The 18226-nt window shown below is 36.2% G+C and overlaps 2 pseudogenes; both read right to left on the reverse strand.

Moving 5' to 3' along the window:
* Window positions 1-464: 464 nt before the first annotated feature.
* LOC137746499 (two-component response regulator ORR4-like) lies at window positions 465-1870 on the reverse strand (annotated as a pseudogene).
* A 10907-nt stretch (window positions 1871-12777) lies between these two features.
* Window positions 12778-17222, reverse strand: LOC137748055 (protein NRT1/ PTR FAMILY 5.4-like; annotated as a pseudogene).
* Between the last annotated feature and the right edge of the window lie 1004 nt (window positions 17223-18226).

The following is an 18226-nucleotide window of genomic DNA, read 5'->3' on the forward strand; positions in this document are numbered from 1 at the left end:
TAGGCTCAACACATGATACGCCCCGGGTGTTGTTTTCGGTCCTAGTGTCACAAGGTGGCTTGGGTGAGAGAATATATAATTTTTTTTCTCCGACAACCCACTTAAATGGATTTCCCTACATGGCTACACATTCAAGTTTACAAACAAAAGTTTTCCATGTTTGCACAATCTCCAATAGCATCACAAATCTAAATGATACTGAAAATGAATGGTTAAGATTGAAAGTAAAAAAAATAAATTTTTTTTCCTCATTTCAACTGTTAGTAGAGAAAATAGAAGAATCTCTCAGGAAGGAACTCTAGAGATCAAGTTTTTTTCTTTCTGCTATTAGTAACTGATTTACGTCATGACATGTAATGTGAAACCCACATATATTAATGTTTGACAATCCATCCACCATCGTTCCTACCCGATACTTCCACAAAAAAAAGGAAAAAAAAACTGATGAAATGCTCATGAAGTGATCAAGTCATTATATTTTGTTCTTGTTCTCTCTTATTGAAGTTGGATTGGTCCTCCATATCCATACTGCTTCTGCCCTTCAATATGTGAGGTCTAAGCTTGTTCACATCTGATAATTGCATTGGTTTAACAAAAAACTTTTCTGCTCCTTCCTCCAAGCATCTGATCAATAATAACTCATCAACCCACATGTCAGATCATGATCATATATATAATTATATACAAATATATATATATATGTGTGTGTGTGTGTGTGTGTGTAATGAATTAAGTGTATACGGAGAAATATTAAAATATTCTCCTAATTACCTGTTGATCCTTGATGGCTCATTCTCTGAGGACATAATAACAACCGGTATGTCTTTAAACACATTAGATCCCTGCAAATCAAATCAATTTTTATTAGTTTTCTGAGGAAAAACTATCACCTTCGATGGATCTGCTAATTGCCTTAGGATTTGGAACAATCAAGAATTATTTGGAATTCAATTTACAAGATTTGAAGATCAATATTTCTCTACACTATAAGATGCACCAAATTTAATCATTCAATCATAGAAAATGAAAGATTCTCCAAAAGTGGGATCTAAATTAGGGTTTTGAATTTGCATGCAGAGCGAGAGGATTCTCCCAAAGGGGGAGCATAGCAAAATTTTCATCTAAAATATTTGGATTTTGATTTTAATTTAAATCATAATGATTCGCTGAAGATTTCGGTCCTGTGTTTTACCTTAACCTTTCTGAGGAGATCATAGCCAGTTATACCTGGCATGCAGTAATCTGTAATGATCAAATTTACATCAACATCTTGGTGATGATTATCTGGAGAAAGAGAGGGAATATCTGCAGCACTTTGATCACCTTGTTCATGCAAACGTAAAAATTCCAAAGCCTTGCTTCCAGAATCAACAGCAGTAACTGCAAAATAATTAATGCAACAAGAGATCAGCCCTAAAGATTTAGCAATCAATTAAACAAAAGTAAATAAACATAATCATATTTTACATAAAATAAATCAAAATCTTATTTGTTTTTAGGTAAAACGATAGTGGTTTAATAAAAATTTAAAGAAAAGTACAAACTTTCTTATTTCTAAGGTACAAACTTAAAAAAAGGGTGCCCTGGTTAAAATCCGAAAGGTTCTCAAACTAAAAAGATTCAAAAGCGAAAAACAAAGCCAGTTTGGCCATTCTAATAACATATCATACTGACGTATCGATAAGCATGCAAAGCAACAAAGTAACGCATCCAAACTTTGAAATCATCGTGCTTATTGATCAAATTATATGTTTACCTTGGTAAGAAGAAGTCTTGAGAAGTCTCTCAATTAACTTTCTGTCAATACGAGGCTCTAATCATCAACAGCAAGAACATGAAACTGTTGAGCCTCTGCAGCTGCCAAACCCATAATTCCAATCTTGTAATCTCAAAAGCAACACAAAAAACACAGAAGGAAGAAGAACGAGATGAATGTTATGGCGATGGTGAAAGGAGAGAAAGGGTGGGTGGGATTTAAATGGGGAAGCCATCGGAGTAAGAGAGAGAAAATCCTCTTGGAAATCTGATAGTTGGAAAGAAAGATCCGACAGATTTCGTCCAGAGTCTCGAGGATCTTATAGGTTGATTTTTGAATTAGTGAACAAGCAAAGAAGGTGGTATTTTTCTTTTCTTTTTTAATATTTGAACTCATACGATACTTAGTTTACGATCTCATGATATTCCTCTTCACTTGTAAGTGAGAAGTTACGTACGATTTTCCTCAAAAACGATTTTAAACCACATTATTAGTAACCCATTGTGAAATTTAACTCATTTCCTCATCCAAGTAATATGTAAATAATATTATTTATTCAAAACATGAAAAGAAAAAATATTTGGAATCGTTCATTTTATTCTCATTTGACCTTTTGAGGAAATTGACCATTTCGGTCCAGTCTACGGTTGTGTTATATACTAAAGTTATAGACATTTTCTCTATGTACAATTACTGTCATGGTGCTGTTGTGTGTTTAGAGAGATTATATTAACACATTCCAAATTACTTCTTTAATACCTTTTTAACTTTTTAATATTTTCTACACACCACTAGCACTTGATAAATAAATATTAAAAAATTAAAAAGGTGTGTAAGAAGTAATTTGGTGTGTGTGAATATAATCTCCCGTGTGTTTATTGTATTACCATTCCTCGAAATACCGAATAAAATTTTTAACAATTGCAAATAAACATGTTAATAATAGACAAAAATGAAGGAAGAAAATCAATCTTTTGTGAATTTACACAGCACAAGTAAGCCAAAAATAATTTAGAAAATTATGAGCTGACACGTGTACTTTTATTCACAATTTATGAGAATGTCAGTTGATGAACCCACATCTGTTATAAGCATAATTCAACCACTAGAAAGACTTAAGTTGCTAACTACAATTTTTCCAAGCTCGGTTGTCCATGATAAAAAGATAAAGCAAGAGAACTAAAGGTAGAATTAATAACTATTTTCTACTTTTAAGCTTTCCTAATTGAAGACATACTTCTTTATTCAAGGAAGCAAAATCACATCACCCGAGGATTAGCTTTTCTTTCACAAATGCTTCCCATCCATGCTTGATTTACTCTTTGGTCTCACTGGAAAGGGATGGTGGCCCTCGACAACGTTGGGGAATTGTCGAAGGCTCTTGGGTTAGGTTCACCAGAATCTACGGAAGAGGTGTAGAGATAAAAATAAAGAAAACGTTTTTTCTTTTCGTGGGTTTTAGTTTAATGCTAATTTTTCTTTGCTACCAATTGAGGGCAAATTTGGGAGTTTAGTGAAAATTTTTATAAGTTGGCAAAACTGACAATGAAAAACAATAGAATTATGGTTTTTTTATTAGCACCTCACATATTGTTGAATACATCCTATATAAATATGTATTATTAAATCACTCATGTATCTTAATATGAACCCTAACTCTAAATTGGTTGTCTAAACCTGAACCCTAAAATCCTAAAACCCCTAATTGACAAAAACCCCCAAATTGATAGAAACCTAAACCCTAAAAATAAAATAAAAAATGTTATGAATTCGTAACCAGACGTACTTCATTATGGATTTTGTAAGAACTACAACATTTTTTTTGTTATCAAAATCGATAACTACTCCAAAACAAATTTTTCGATTTCTCAAAAAAAAAAAAATTTGAATCAATCCATTATAATATAAACAAAATTTTCTCTTAGTGGTAAGCTTGGCAGTTGGCACTACTTTCTTTTATGTTTTGTATAGTAAAAAGAATTGATATCATTATAATCTTCCCATTATAATTTTGAAAAAAAAAAATTCATCCATGTCCTAACATTCTTTTTTGGGTCAAAATTTTGTGAGATTGACTCTAGAGGAGTAACAAAGAGGATACAAATTTTGGATTTGAGCTCTACCAGTGAAATAAACCAACAATTGAATGTCATGCAGTCGATCTCATAATTAGCATTTACATGTTTAGCAAGAGTCTTGAAATTTGGAGGTGTGGTGAGAATGAACAATGAGAGAATGTTGAATGTATGTGAAGAATGTGGGTTGTATGTAGAAAGTTATGAGTTATGACAATCTCAAAGACCATCTTAAGCTAAAATGCTTTTCCCAAGTTAAAAGTATTTGAAATTGGACTAAGGCTATTCAAATGGATTCATGACATGTCACCTTTTGCATGTGGTTCAATATCTTAGTAGATAGGGTATTAGATTTCTACCTATGTATCCTCCGAATTCAAAAGGAAATTGAATAAAGCAAAAACGGAACCAAACTACAAAGATGAAAATGCAAGAAAAAAAAAAGGTGAAATTTTGAATAAACTTGTACATTTGGCCTTTTAATAATCACCTCCTATGAGAAATTAAGACTAAAATATGTATGCTTTTGTTTTTTTTTTAACTTATTACATATGGGGTTTTAATCCCTTATTTGACCTGCACTAGGTAATCCGGAGTACCAAGATACTTGTGCCACACTCGTGAGGTACCAAACCAAAATTTTCTTTGGTTGGTGCCGGTTGATTTAATTTCCTTCGCCACCATCGCTTGGCCCTTCCGCCGTACTCCTAATTAGTGAATTGTATTTGGCTGGTGGTGGAATTTGATGTGCTTTGCCACCATTGCTTGGCCCTTCCTCACTAATTCCGATTAATGAATTGTATTTGGCTGGTGGTGGAATTTGATGTCCGCCACCATTGCTTCGCCCTTCCTCACTAATTCCGATTAATGAATTGTATTTGGCTGGTGGTGGAATTTGATGTTCATTCCCACCATTGCTTGGCCCTTCCTCACTAATTCCAACTAGTGATGTGTATTTGGCTGGTGGTGGAATTTGATGTCCGCCACCATTGCTTGGCCCTTCCTCACTAATTCCAATTAATGATGTGCATTTGGTTGGTGGTGGAATGTGATGTCCGACACCATTGCTTGTGTCACGCCCCGATCCCTATATAAGTCCAAGATCAACACGTGACGTCACCAAATATCCGTATCTCTAACATACCACATCTCCAAGATATGTACAAAACATAATTCAATATTCGAATTGCGTTGTAATTTTCGTATATTTTATGGCTGCATCTAACCTCCTCGTTAGACTGCCTACGTACCATCAACAGGCATCAAGCCATTCGTAGTTCGTCAATTCACTACACTCGAATATTCATCACATAAGTCGTTATATCTCAACAATATACTACAATACATATCATGCAATATTTCAAAGAACAAACGACGAAGCACAATTATATTCTCTAACCATATTGATCAACAAGTCTAATTATAAAGCCAACAATCACAACCAACATCATCCCATAATCTCACCAAACAATAACACGTACAATACACTGAAATGCAGGGCTAGAGTGACACAGTTTGGCCGAAGCCTACATTTCTAGTGCTAAAATCGAATCCAAGGAATCAACAAGTCAAACGATAACTCAACGACATCCATCAACATCAGGTTTCGGACCACTCAACAAAACCAAGACACCAAAGGGATTCAGGACCACTCAACGAAATCCAACCAAGATACGATTTCGGACCATCACTCAACGGAATCGCGGAATATAAGGGATTCCAGACCATCACTCAATGGAATCCAGACGGAGCAGGGAACCAGACCTCTCAATGGAACCCCAGCAGATACCCAATTTCAGACCATCACTCAACGGAACCTAGTGGAAGGCCAAGGGATATAACAATGGCTCGAAGAAACAATAAAAGAACCATGTACTCAATTTAGAAGGGTTTAACAAAACAAAAAGTGAAGTAAGAAATCAATATGTGAAACCAGTGTCGAAGCAACAAACCCCAAGATAATAGGATAACGGTCCACTACTAGCCCTCATATTTCATCACATCAAGCCAATCACACAAATCAAACCACACATTCCACAACAAGTTCAATGCACAAATCAAATCACATAAAATAAACAAGCATATCACAATATAAGGCCATCAGTATGTAAATCGAGGTGCAGGTCAATCAAAGAGACACGTCATCACGATGAGCCCAACAAGCTCCATAAAATCTCAATCGCTCTCTAAAATTGGCAACATGCTAGAAGAACTCATGCTAGTTGACTGAAAAGTCGACCATCGATCAAGGTCGATAGTAAGGTCCACAACCCTAGAAATCTAAACCGAAAAATCCGCTTATTAGATTTCTGATCCGTAACTTCCCAAGGTCCATATTATGCTTCTAGAATAACATACTAAAATCTCACTACGATCTGATGATCGAATCTCTGCCAATCACAAATTCAAGTGGCAATTAACATTTTATTTTATGAACTCACAAATCTAATTTGGGAAGATCTATATGTCAAATTCCTGATCCGTTAGTTCCTATAGTCTTAAAATATTACGCACTATAATGTATCAAAATTTGTTGACGATCCAACGGTCAGATCGTCGATTCATACAATAGTCAAGTGATGTATCGTAATGGAACTACGTTCAATCAATCAAAACACATAATACGGATATCAATTATGAAATTTGGGCATCTAATTGAACTTAAAAAGATATCGTCGGCCCACTGGCCACGCACCACCGCACGTTCCGCAGCGGGTGACGGTTGGCCGCCCTGACTCGCCGAAAAATTCAACTATTTTTAAAAATTACCAAATTTTATAGGCAAGTAGAGTTCAATGAGAGAAACAACTTTCATACCTGGGCCGAAATCCAATTCGGCCAAGAAGTGCTCGGAATCACCTTGGACCCGCAAGAACCCTAGAATTTGGGTGTTCCTCAAATCGTCGAAATCGTAGCTCCGCCGCCCCAAACTTGTTTGAGCTTTGTTCCAGGGCACAAGGGGAAGCTAAAGGTGGTGGTGATTGAGGGTAAACGTTTCAGAAATGGTGGATCAATGGCAAGGTGTCACTACACCCACCGGTGCGGGTTTCACCAAACCGAAGCTAATTTTCATCCATTTTGGGGTGAGAACTGAGGAGGGAGGCCCGGTGTGAAGTTTCCAGGTGATGTCTTGTCATAGTTCGCCGAAATTTGGCCGGGAAACCATCGATTTTCATGGTTCCCGCCGATCGATTTGCATGGGTCCAGGGAAACCCAATTCTCCCCCCCTCCTTTTTTATATTTTTTTTTCCTTCCTTTTTCCCTTTTTTTTCCTTCCTTTTTCCCTGTTTTTTCCTCTCCTTTCCCTCCTTTCTTTATTTCCTCACTGGGCAATCCTCTCTTCTTTCCTTCCCGTCTTGTTTGTCCATCTCTTCCTTTCTTTTTATCTCAGCCACACACGTGGCATAATCTCAGTGCTCCAGAAAATCTGGAGCCTTCTTGATTGAGGTAAAATTACTGAAATATCATTAACTTTAAATGTTAATAACTCCTTCATTATAACTCTGTTTCACGAACAGTTTGCACCTACATGTTCGTGAGAGCAAGATCTATTCGAAAATATAAATTGTGACATTGAATGATCTACAGATTTTAAATAATTAGTTTCGAAACTTCACTCTTCATAACTAGTTTAATTAAAATCTAAATTCAAATACGTTAATATAAATTCCCAAAAAATAAAAATCTCAATAATACAATTACGTAGATTATTACAGTGAACTCCGGGAACGAGTTTTCACAACTAGACCCTTCGTCACTTATTTCGATTAATGAATTGTATTTGGCTGGGGGTGGAATTTGATGTTCTTTGCCACCATTGCTTGACCCTTCCTCACTATTTCCGGTTAGTGAAGTGTATTTGGCTGGTGGTGGAATTTGATGTCCTTTGCCACCATTGCTTGGCCCTTCCTCCCTAATTCCGATTAATGAATTGTATTTGGCTAGGGGTAGAATTTGATGTCCTTCGCCACCATTGCTTGGCCCTTCCGACATAATCCCGATTAGTGAAGTGTATTTGGCTAGTGATGGAATTTGATGTCCTTTGCCACTATTGATTGGCCCTTCCTCACTAATTCATATTAGTGAAGTGTATTTGGCTGGTGGTGGAGTTTCATTTCCTTCGCCACCATTGCTTGGCCCTTCCTCCCTAATCCCAACTAGTGGCATTTTTAGACCACCATCGATTGCTCCCGAATCCTTAATCCCTTGTGACAGTTGGTCGAATGAGCCTTATTTCCCCTCATGATTAGTTCCAACAAATTCAAAGGGACCTAACGATCGGGCATTGATTTCAAGAAAGGTAAAACTCAATAGTAAAAGAAGAATTGGAGCACCAAAACTTTGGAGTGTTGGAACTCTAGCCATTTTACAAGTGATAATGGTAGATCTAACTGAGCTATTGCTTGATAAGCATGCTGGTTGGGATATGCTTATACCATTGTATCAAGAGTCTTTTTATAGTGACCTATGGAAAGCTTAAACAATGAACTTATTTTAAATTACTTGGGATCCTCTTTTTCCACCCTTCCAACTTTGCATTTCTTTCTTCACTTTCATAGAAATAAATCCAATTGTGACTTACAAATAAGTATATAAATTTCTCTAATACATATAAGTAGTGTAGTTAAATCCGTATATTCCCCTAATACCACCAAAAAAATCTCAAACCTCTTGTATCCCCTACCACAAGAAGGAATTGAAAAAAAAAAAGAAAACTAATGAAAAGGGTTTGAAAATTTTGAGTTTTAACGACAAGGACAAAATAAAAAATAAAGTGAATAGTACCAGGATTGACTTTTTAATGTAAAATTGTGATTTTTCGTTAAAATGAACAGTATCGGGAGTTTTTTCGTTAAAGTTCCCTTGAAAAAATGACGGACAATTGTGCCATGTTTTAAAGTTCATAAAATTTTGACTTTCAATGTAAAAAAGGAAGTATATAAAAAAACCATGTGTAAATTAAGGAGTTTGTTTTTCAATAAGAGAGAATTTGGATTGGATTTGGAGGCTCAAATCAAATGCATCATCACTTTTTTAGTTTAGTTTAATTGGGTAGATTTGGAATTAAATGAAATCCAATTAGAAATTAAGGAGTGTTATAGGCTTATTTTATTGAAGAATTATAAAGAAAATGAGGCCATCGACAGGAGAGAAAAGAGAGAATTAGTGAATTATGTGGTGTATATTATCTCACTCCACTGTGACTTTATATATTGTGGAAAGGAAGAGAAAATACTTGCCTTTCAAGTAATACATTACAACTGCTAGTTAGTGCTATGATCTAGACTTCTAGTGGTATTCCTCTTCACTTGTAAGTGAGATTTCCTAGGTTCAATTCTCACTAAAGGAGAATTCGAACCACATTATTGCTAGTCCATTGTGAGGTTTAGCCCACTCCCCCACCCCTTAGTGTAAATAATATCGTTAAAAAAAAAAAGCAATACATTACAACTTGGAAACTATCTAAAAAATATTATAGAATCCCATAAGAATTTAGACAATCACATTCCAAATTAATTTAGCATTACAAAAATGAGCTAATATTCAAGGATTGCTAAAATTTAGGGATTTTTTTATGTTTTCAGAAATAGGGTCGTTGGTTGTTAATGAATCATGTTTTATGGTTTATTTACTAACCCATAATCAAAATGAGATGAATTGAATTAAGGAGTTGTAATAGGGTGGAATCAGAATCAGATTCATGCATAAACAATTTACTAAAATTTCAAGAATCAGTTAATTTGCATGAATTGTAATGAAAATCAGTGTGATCACTAAAACGCCTCTATTCTAGTAATCTATTTTATATGCTAAATTTTTTGGTAAAAGTTTATTTTAACCTTGTGAGGAAAACTTTAATTCTTTTTATTTTTCATTTTTTGGCTAAGAGAACACAATTTATTTTTCATTTTTTGGCTGAGAGAACACAATTGGTGTTGGATTAATGCGAAGGTAATCTTGTAATTTAATAAATAAGTGAGGGCATAATGAGAGGAAAAATCTTCTCCCAATAACTCAAAAATCAATTTCCACCAAATTTTAGAGAATCTAAATCCTCCAAATTTTGAAGTTGTATTCCGAAATTTGGGATTTTAGAAACCCTACCCCTATATAACACATGGGAAGAAATTTATAAACAAAGAAGGTTGAAAAGACAACAATTTGTAACCCCATATGAACCATCTTATCTATTTGCCTTCAAATACCTTCTCAAAATCGACACGGTTGCTGCCATGGCTGATGGAGCCTTGGCTTGCCAAAATGGGTGGAGGTGTAATTTGGATTGAGTTTGGAATCTAGTCATGTCAGTTTAGCATAGGAGGGAATGTCCTTAGAGGTAGAGCTCTCACATGAAATTTATAAAATGTGATTTCTCTAATATCACCCGTTATATGATGGAATTGGGGTTCCATCATAAAACCAATTGACAATATGGGGAGTAATCCAAGACCATATAAGCCACTAGTAAGGATTGTCGCTCACCGATGTGGGACAAATTGTTCCTCACATTTCAACTCCCAAACGCCCCACCTCCCCCTCACACGTGACCAATTTTCAAGCCTATATGTGGACATTAAGTGGGTGATGCGTGAATATGTGTGGCCCTTGGGCTTTCACACGAGAGACAACCTGCTCTGATACCATGATGAAATTGGAGTTCCACCATAAAACCAATTGGTAATATGGGAAGTAGTCCAAGACCATATAAGCCACTAGTAAGGCTTGTCCCTCACCGATGTGGGACAAATTGTTCCTCACATTTCAACTCTCAACATTATAAACTCCCCGAGTTTCCATTACCTTGGTTCCTTCATTATTAACTAGGGTTTGATGTAAGTCAATGGGGAAGCTACTCAGGAACCAGTATGATCCCTGGCCCATACTGCCCTTTTTTTTTTCTTGCTACTATAACAGATGATGTTGCTGCATGTCAGTCTAGTACCCTTAAAATTAAAGGAAAACCAATGAAAATGGCTTGAAAAGTTTTAGTTTTAATAAAATAAAATAAAAAAATAAAAAAAACCATGTTATAAGTTTTGTTTAATGATTAGTACAAGACCTATATTAAAGTAGTTCAACTAAAAATGGCTCAACTATAATAAATTATGATTTGTCGATTTTACCCCTAACTTTTTTAGGTTGATTCCAGATTTTCGTCGTTAATGGAGTTCATCGTTGTTTTGCAAACCTTCTTCTTTTTCTTTGAAACAAAAATATAGATCCCCATGCTATTTAATTTATATTTTGTATTATTTGGTTGAAACGTGATCGTTGTTATTATTCATAAAGTATTCGAGGTACTATTTTTCAATTTTTCTTCGTTAGTGGAGTTCATCGTTAGTTTCTCCAAAAAATAAATTTGAGATCTGCATGTTATTCAATAATAACGACGGGTCACTGTTTCTAGATTGTGAAAATAAATTGTTTCTGGATTTTAAGTAACACTGTTTCTGGAATCTAAGTTATTGTTTTTGGAATCTAAGTCATTGTTTATGGATCCAAATTAAATAGACACATTGTTCCTTAAATGTAAGCTATAAAAGAAATAGTGAAAGTCATTGTATTTTGATTCAAAGCAAAATAAGCATAATGTTTTTTAAATATAATTAACTGATGCATGAAAGAAAAGAAACAATCAAAAGTTAAAATATAGACTGTTTCTGGAATTTAAGTCACTGTTTCTGGATTTTGGTTTTTTTCTTTCAAGATACAGTGTTTGTTTGTGCACAGAAAAAACAAACACTATATCTGAATTTTTTTTTTTTTCCAGAAACAGTGTTATATTTTGGATTCTCCAGAAACTGTTTTATGTTTTGGTTCTTTTTTTTTTTTTTTCTATTTACAGACACGTGATATGTACGTACATCACTAGGACCGTAGGTCCTTATTGGATCTAATTGGAATAAAATACTAACACTATAAATTGTTCGTGGTGCAGATAAGAGGGTGAGGATGAGGATGAGGACGATGGCGAGGAAGACGAGGATAAGGGCATGAAAAAGATAGACAATAGTTTTGAATGATTTTTTATTAAACTTTGAGCCCTTTTGGTTAAATAACATTTTATGATGGTTTTTTTGGTTAAATATTTGTTAGCCCAAGCCCTTTTCATTAAAGCTCCCTAAAATTAAAGTGTCTTCTCAATCCAAATTCTTTTCCGTTCCAGGCAGACGTCATTTTTCTCTTCATCCCTCTTATTACAGCATAGTAGTATTCACTTCCTCTCCTTATTCTTGTTTTCTTTGGCTTTAACTTTATAAAAAAAATAAAAAAGACAAAAGACGAACGACATTATATATACTAAGAGATTGAGGGAGTGGGCTAAACCTCACAAGGAACTAACAATAATGTGATTCAAATTCGTCTTTGACAAGAATCGAACCTAAGACCTCTCACTTACAAGTCAAGAGGAATACCACTAGATTGTAGTACTAATTGGCAACTTTATATATACATTTCTTGCTTATTCTTTACGTCATATTTTGGTTTTTGGGTTTGTGAAATGTTTAGTTCTCTCTATTGAATTTAGGGTCTTTCAATTTTTTTGCAAATTACTTCAATCTCTCATGTTCTGAGTGTCAAACTACCAGTGTATGCTAGAGGTCCTCCTATGCATGACATCCTAGCTCTGCCACTGATATTAATCTGCACTTTTAATACAATATAATATGAGATTATATTTTTTATAACTTCTTTTTACCTTTCACACACACATCTGTCAATTTCCGACCATCGAATCAAATTGATTGAAGAGGATCAAATAACATAAATTAAGAGGGAGTGGGTGGAAGGTAAAAAGAGGTGCATGGATAGCAACACCCTTAACACATCATTAGTGATAGCTTTGGTGGATATTGAGATTATGAAATTTTAGCTAATGAAACAACTGATCAAAACCAAAAGTGGCTGATGAAAATTTGACTGCAGAACAGATGAAAAGGGAAGTTTTGATCAAGGAATTTCATACATGCAGATGCAGGCCTTTATACTAATTCTACTAGAGCCTGATTTTCTGAAATTCTATTGCGAGATCCGGATGTCCGAAATCAAAAGGGAAGAGGTGTAATTTTAAGCTGCGAGGCAGTTGTACGACATTACAACACAAAACATGTATTCTATACCACTAGTTTCTGTTATCTGCAAGATAGGCCAAGCTACAAGCTTCGGTTCTTGATCATCCAGATTGAGACGGCTTTGTCTGCTTCTCGGTTCCTTCTGTTTCAAACTCTTTGTATATGAAACGTTTAGCGATCCACACATAAATGAAAAAATTAACAGTGCTTAGTGCAGTAATTACCCAATAGAAGCAATCGAGGTGGGCACGATTGATATTGTCACTAAGCCATGTTTCGCCATGTTTTGAGCTAATTACTTGCACCACAGTTGTTATACTACTGCTCACAAGTTTCCAGCACCTATAACGCTGAGCTATGCTGCTGCTCCCATGCTTCTCATTTCCTCTGGCATTTGATCGTAAAAGAACTCTTGGATTCCAACCAACGCAAATGCATCAGATAAACCGCATACCATGTACCGTGGAATTAACCACCACACTCTCATTGGCACTATTGTTTTCGGGTTGTCCAAGAGGTTGTGTTCTCTTGCAATGCTAACCCTTTTCGCTTCTACCAAACCTAACACAACCATGGTGATTAGGGACAGAAATAGACCAATGCCGATTCTTTGTAAGATGGTGATGCCAGAGGACTGTCCCGTGAATTTTCGGGCAGTTGGGACAAAAACACGATCATAGATTGGAATGACAACTATAACTGTCAGGCTAACAAAGATTTGAAGTGATGCTTCGGGAAGCATAAAGTTTGAACCAATTGACCGGACCATTGTGCTTCCTTGCTTGGTGAAGGTGGTCTGGAAAAAGGACTGGACTACAGCAAACATTAAGCAACACATCCATTCGGGAATCAGGCGTAGGATGAGCTTTACTTGTTCTACTTGATTTTGTGAACATAATCTCCATGGATTTCTGGTCATGCATGAAGCATCATGGTCGTCAACGATCATTGCCTTGTCCAAGCATCTAAATTTTTCAACGAGTAAGAAAAAGGAAAGCCATAAAAATCTTAGTAGAACTCCAAGAGAAAAAGAACAATAGTACCTGAATTTCACTATATGCAATACAAATTTAAATAGGGGTGTGATATCCACACGCCAATAAAGAAGATCAAATGATAGAAATTAACAAGGGGTATGTGGATAGCACACCCCTTTAAATATTGTATAAAGTTTTGGAAAGGCAACATATAAAACTCCATTTGGATTTTATGACAATGCTGTTTTGTGTTTATAAAATTATACCTAATGGAAAATATATGTCTTTGGATTATGGTGGCATGTTAGACATACCTGAACTGACTGGTATGCGCCAAAGTCCTAGTCTCATGTTGACTCTTCCCATCACTGTGCACAACAACACCAGCGAGTGTTCCATTGACGCGCCACTTCCTCGCTGCCGCCACAAACACCTAAGCCACCGAGGTGAAAGGGCTGCCTAAGGGTCCCTGCCTTCTGTACTTCTTGTAACCGAACAGGAACAGAACCAATGCGACCGCCATCGCCCCTGTCAATGTTCCAAACCCTGCCGCCCACCCAACATAATCCTACACCAAGGGTAAGCATAGTGACAAATTCAATACGTAAATGACTACAAACTCAATCGGACGCCAAAGTTTTTGAATTTTTACAATATCCTAGGAACTATTTTGACACAATTGAACTAACACAACTTTAGGGTCACCATAATTTTACTTAATATTAATCAGCAAAAATGTGCATTGCTAATGGATGAGTTAACGGGACATATTCAAGATGATAATTCTTGATGTGTGCTTTTCGCAGATGATATAGTGTTGATAGATGAAACTTAGCAAGGAGTGAATGTGAAGCTTAACCTTTGGAGAAAAGTGTTGGAATCTAAAGGTTTTCGCCTAAATTGGTCAAAGACAAAGTATACGGAGTACAAGTTCAGTGCGAACGGAGGCCCAAATGAGTTAGGTGTGAGGATTAGAGATCAGGAAGTACCAAAGAGCGATCACTTTCGCTACCTAGGATCTATCTTGCAAAAGAAGCTGGATGGATGAAGTGGAAGAGTGCATGGGGTGTGTTGTGCGACTGTCGTATGCCACTAAAGCTCAAGGGAATATTTTATAGGACGGTACCAAGGCTAGCAATGCTTTATGGCACAAAATTGTAGACATCGAAATTTCAGTAAAATAAATGTTAACCAATGTATTAAAATTACAACATTTATTTACTTCACCAACCTCATACACTTACTTCACCTACAACATCCACTTACTTCACATACAACCTCCACTCACTTCACCTACAACCTCCACTTACTTCACCTACAACCTCTACTCACTTCACCAAAAAAATGAATGGTGGTGATTCATTCTCAAAACCTATAAATAGGCTTCTCCATCAAGAGGAATGACAAAGAAAACCAATTCACAAATACATTTCTCTACTCCCAAATTGGAAGAGAATTCCCCAAATCCTTGAAGCTTTGAAACTCCAAAGCTCTCAAGCATCCAAATTCCCAAGAAATCCCGAAGGATCAAGAAAGCACTCTTCGTTCTTCGTCAAATCCTCCTTCAAGATCAAGCCCCAACGGCCCTTGAAGAACTCCCACCAACTCAAGATCAAGCCCCGACGGCCTCTTGAAGAAAGTGTTCATCATTCATCATCCGTTCATCCTAAGATCAAGCCCCAACGGCCCTTTGGATCAACAACCTCAACAAACCCATACACTCATTCTTCAAGATCAAGCCCAACGCCCCTTGAAGATCCGTTCATCAACTGTTCATCCTTAGATCAAGCCCCGACGGCCTTTTGGATCAACAACTCATCCACAAACCTACATCCTACGAAGATAGAATCAGAGGACCAAATTTGAGAGAGATCGTAACCCCAAAATCATTAAATACAAAAATATTATTTTTGTACACGTATTCTTGTTTCTTGTTTTCAGGAATTTTTCGTGTTCACAAAAATGTTGGGCGGTGAAAAATCAATACGTACATAAAATGAGTATAGCGGAGATGAGAATGCTTCGATGGATGTGTGGGCACAATAGAAAGGATAAAATTAGGAATGAGGATATCCGAGGTAAAGTAGGAGTAGCCAAAATTGAAGGAAAGATAAGAGAAAATTTGTTAAGGTGGTTTGGACATGTGAAACGAAGGCCTACAGACGCTCGGTTAGAAGATGTGATTACAAGATAGAGGTTTAGGGCCGAAGGGATAGAGGAAGATCTAGAAAGACTTGGAAAGAGGCTCTAAGAAAAAACTTCGAGTAATTGGATCTAACGAAAGACATGGTACATGACCTGAGCGCAATGACGTTATAGGATTCATACAGCCGACCCCACTTAGTGGGATAAGACTTTGTTGTTGTTGTATTAATCACCAAAAAAGTTCATCCGATTTCTTATTCGTTGTAAATAAATGAGGTCCAGAGTCGACTCACATAATAGAAAATATAAAAAAATTCACAGCTAGGATTCAAAATTTTGGGACTTGTTATCTCTATGTACCATTACTCTGAACTAATGCTAAATGGACTTTGAGTTATACCTGGCTAAACTTTGAGAAAAAAACTCTGCTTGTGCATGTAAATAAGATCAGAGGAAGAGTCTGTTGACCTGTACATATATAAGTACCAAAATGGCAACAGAGGCACCAATTACGATCCCCAAGAACCACCAGTTGAAAAATGAGCTCTTCGCCTTCTTATCCCGCGGCGTGTCTTCACGAAACTGGTCAGCTGCAAAGGTTTGTGCACATGGTTTGTGCCCTGCTAGCCCAATTGACAATATGTAAAGCGCAACAAAGAAAATTGCTTCCTGATAATGCAGAGGGATTACTGCCACAGTTATGGTTAATAACATCATTGCCTGCAAGACACGAAAAGAAAAACAATCATGGTATGAAAGCAAAAGGGTAATAACACTAATGAAACTTTTGAATTTAACTGTACCAAGAGGTAAATGGTCGATGAAACGAGGATGGTATTGAATCGACCAAGAAAGGCGTCAGCTATGAAGGCTCCAAGTATTGGGAGGAGAGATGAGACTCCAACCCAAGTGTTGACATTCTTTACAGCTATGGGAATCGGCTCATGGAGTTCATTTGTGAGGTATGTGATGAGGTTACCCGCCATGCCAAAGTAAGCAAATCTCTCTGCCACCTCAACAACTGAAACAACAAAATATTTAAATGAAAATCACATATATAAAAATAAAAAAAATCAAAGAAGACTGGCAGCTTACAGATGATGAATATGGCAGCACTCCAGCCACCTCTGGAATTGGAACGTTCTTCTCGGCTGATGGGATTCTTCTCTGGGTCTTCATGGTCAGAGCTAGCCATAGAAAATTGCTGAATAAAATTGGTTTTTTGTTGTGTACTTTTGTCAAAGATTGATCCTACAAAGATAGCGATCTTACCTTTTCTTGTAGCACAGATAATAAATACATACCAGTAACTGTTGGTTGGAAAAATAAGCCGGACATTCTTTGGGTTTAGTTCAAAAAAAACCACGTAACATTTCTTCATAAGGTAACTAAACAGATTCAACTGATTCAGTCAAGTAATTAAATGACTTTGACTGAAAAAAAAACGTAATTAAGAAAGAACTTAAAGACATTAACTGAAAAAAAACTTAAGCAGATTTAACTAATTTCCCTGGGCAGTGCACACAGAAGAGACATCAAAGTTTGAGGTTTTGCTGCTGCTGAAATGTTCATTTTTATTGTTTAAAAAAACAGATGAAATAACATTACAAAGAGCATCCTCTACAGTTCATATTAGTTTCTCTATCATGTGATTAATCGCGTAGTTGGAAAGGTTTCTCTCAGTAGTGGATTCTCAAACTTAGCGTTTCCCTTCGATGAAAGTGGGTAAATTTTATGTGGTAGATTCTCAGTAGTGGATTCTCAAAGTTCACGCAAGCTTCAATTTGCCAAAGCAGTTTCTGAGATTCTATTTTCTTTTTTAATGAAAGTTTTTGATTCTGCAACAATGGAATATGAGATTCTATTTTCTACTTAACGAATCACCAGAGATCATTGCGTTAGATTTTGTAAGCTGTCCTAGGGGGTGCGCGCTCTTGTCTCCATTCAAGTCTCAAGATGCGTGGAACAGCTGACTAGGTCTGCGCCGTTGCTATACTGAAAGCACTATATTTACATTCTTCTAAATTAACGATGAACAGTTTCCCTGTGAAGACGAAATATGTGTGATAGAATTATGCTTTCAGGGAAACTAAATACTCAGCCAGTTGACCGGTTAGAGAGACAACGAGAAGTAAAATAAAACCAGTATGCAATTGATCGCTGTATAATATTTTCATTTTCTTTATATTTACAACAATC

Source organism: Pyrus communis, chromosome 2 (assembly GCF_041283825.1).
Source record: "Pyrus communis isolate YQ-2024b chromosome 2, ASM4128382v1, whole genome shotgun sequence".
Lineage (NCBI taxonomy): Eukaryota > Viridiplantae > Streptophyta > Magnoliopsida > Rosales > Rosaceae > Pyrus > Pyrus communis.